Source organism: Lactuca virosa, chromosome 8 (assembly GCF_052849685.1).
Source record: "Lactuca virosa cultivar CGN04683 chromosome 8, Lactuca_virosa_CGN04683_v6, whole genome shotgun sequence".
NCBI classification, from domain to species: Eukaryota; Viridiplantae; Streptophyta; class Magnoliopsida; order Asterales; family Asteraceae; genus Lactuca; species Lactuca virosa.
The window spans coordinates 19,294,689-19,297,815 of NC_136433.1; the positions used below are offsets into that span (position 1 = coordinate 19,294,689).

The 3,127-nt window shown below is 35.0% G+C and overlaps 1 pseudogene; it reads right to left on the bottom strand.

The window, feature by feature from the left end:
- Positions 1-724: 724 nt before the first annotated feature.
- Positions 725-2,142, bottom strand: LOC145134268 (akuammiline synthase 1-like; annotated as a pseudogene).
- Between the last annotated feature and the right edge of the window lie 985 nt (positions 2,143-3,127).

A 3,127-nucleotide genomic window follows, 5' to 3' on the forward strand; every position in this document is an offset into this window, starting at 1 on the left:
TATATATATAGAGAGAGAGAGAGAGAGAGAGAGAGAGAGAGAGATTTGAGTATATTTACATACTTATAATTGTCCCCGACACTAGTGATTAAGACGACACCATAGAGGAAATAGAAATTTAAATGTACCTTCTTCCATCACAAAATCTTAATAAGTTACTCATTTATCATGCATATGATTATATATAGAGCTCGTTGTCAAGAAGTCAACAATATTATGGTTACACATCATCATTATAAGTTAAAAAAATGTTTTGATGAAAGTAACTTATTCGGTGGAACATCTAATAAGTCATTTTTTCATAAGTTACCCTACACTTATTTATGAATTTATAAGCTAATAAGTTATAAGTTATAAGCTCCAAACACCCCCTTCCTATAATAAGTATACATCGACAACAAGTTACTTCCTGGTATATTTAAATACGTAACTTATGGAGCAAATTAATTAAAGTCTCTATCACAAAATCTTAATAGTAATTAACGTACTTATTAATCATGCATGTGATTATAAAGCCCGTTGACACGAAAGTCAAGAATACATGAAAAAGTCATATTTCTTCTATCCCAAAGTAATCAAAGATTGCAAACAGAACAAATAAACCAAAACAGGTTATTATTAAAAAGTACTAACAGTATAACATTGATGTTTTAAGTCACATTATGGTTTCAAACAAGCAAAAGGAAGAAAATTTAATTTGGAATTCATGCACTGTAAAACACATAAGAAAACTAATTACAAAAAGCAAGCATCTCAGGGTCACTTTGAACAACGGCCAAGTCATGCTTTCCCAAACACACGAGTACTTCAATGCCGTCCCTGTTTGGCGCATCCATCATAATAAAGCTATTCTTCCTTAGATCTCCGGCCACGGTTGCTTTTACAGGCTTTCCCCACCCAAAATCAATCTCATATGTAGAATACCCACACAAGCTTGTAGAAAGATAAACACTATCAAATCTTCTTTGACCTTCTTCTACAGTAATTCCCGAAAGAATACTAAACGCGGTTTGGATATTTCTTATGCCTTGGAACATCATCTTTTGCTTCCTGAGCTCAGTAAGGAATGACTCCGGCTTCAGTTCAGTTTGGTTGTGTGTTAGAATATCCATAACCATGAAGAAATTTCCTATACTCTTTTCAGGCAACTTCTCCATGAATCTGCCTGTCATGTTTGTCAGTTGACCAACACCGGTGGGTTTCAAACAGCCTGAATTGTTTTTGGTAGCTGCTGCAACTGCAGACTTATAAATGCAGCCAGTTCAAAAATTTAACACGAGTAGGGTCTGTGATGAGTTGTCCAGCTTCTGCGATCATGGCTTTGACTTTGAGTTTAAGCTCGTTTATCTTTGCGTTGGGGAACATGAAACTCTTTGTAACACATTCATCGGATCCAAGTGTAAACCCATTATAATTTAGATTCATGTATTCAAAAGGAATAAAGTGGGGGTCGTCGGGAAGTCCATGTCGGGAAGTCCATGTTTCTGCTCTCTCGATGATAACAATTGTGTCATTTTAGCCCAGTCGTCTAAAAAATGAACAAAACTGTTTCCATCTGCTATCTTGTGGGACAACGACATAGCCACTGCTACTCCTCCACATTCAAAATGATTGACCTGAATGGCCAGCGGGATCACTCCGTTGCTTTCAAGATCATCATCATCTGGACGATTGGATTTTTGATTTACGAGACCATGTGGAAAGAATTGGTCGAGATCTTGATGCTGATAGTTTTTAAGGAAATCCGAGAGCGTGCTATCAATGGATGCTTCAAGAAACTCAGCTCCTTGGTCGTTGCAATCTACAAAGGATGGTGCCACCTTGGCTAACCTACCAGCAAAAGGGTAGTACTTAGTTAAGGTTTCAGATAATGACTTCTTCAAGGGAAGTATTTTGTCATGGGAACTTGGAAAAAAACCAGTGTTTGGGTAGAATGTAACAAACGGGACAAACGTGTTTAAGGAGGCTTGATCAATGAACGAAAGATTGTAAGTTTTTAGGTGAGAAGGGGTCGGAGAAGAGGGTTTAATGATTTCTTTAGAGACGATTGTGTGAAGCTGCCTTCTACCAAATCTTATCAGGTTGCCAATCATAGTCATCTTCACAGAGAAGAAAGGGCTTTGATGATCTATTTTGCGTCTTCGTTTTTCACATCTTATATGGCCATATATAATTTGCTTAATTAATTACACCAATATATCATGCACACGATCTTTTTCACATCTTATATGCCATAGTAATATATTAATGCACACGATACTCGCTCCCCACGGGGTTGATTGTTTTTATTTGTACGTGCACATTGCTAGCTGTCGGCTATTCATTTCACTTTTGTATATTCTATTTATTATTATTTTACTATATAGTTTTGTTATACGTATATTATTTTTATTATATTAGTTTTTGTAGTATGTCACATGTTCATTAAATAATGTAAAGTTTAAATAATTTGTTTAATTCTTATTTATGTTATGTCTTAAATATTAATTACATATTGTTAAAGTAAAACAATTATTATATATATATATATATATATATATATATATATATATATATAATGCATGGATAATATACAAGTACCCCACTGCATAAACGTCTTAATTTTAAGACATGTACAACCTTCACTACATACTACCACCAACGGTGACTCTTTCTCTTCCGTACACGCCTCCTTGTAATGTCCCATTTTCACAACTAAATTTTTCATTTTTAAATTGGGTAAAAAATTGTTTCAATAAAACCAAGTCAACAAAGCCATAAGTAACAAAATAAAGTTATCCCAAAAATAAGAGTATCATAAAATGCGGAATCACGAAAACTACCTATGAGTATGTACAGTCAAGCCTTCATCTTCTCACGATCATCTGAAGTACCTGAAACACAGTTAAATCCACAATTGTAAGCACAAAACTTAGTGAGTTTTCCAAAATATCACATACAACACAGCTTGATAAACAGTTATAGGTTATCAGCAGCCCTGACACTATCAGCAGTCTTGAGGACTATCAGCAGTCATGTGAGCTCAGAACAACCCTATGGGTTATCAGCAACCCTGTGGACTATCAGCAGTCATGAGTTATCAACAACTCAATAAATACACATAACAACAATCACCAAATAAGACTCA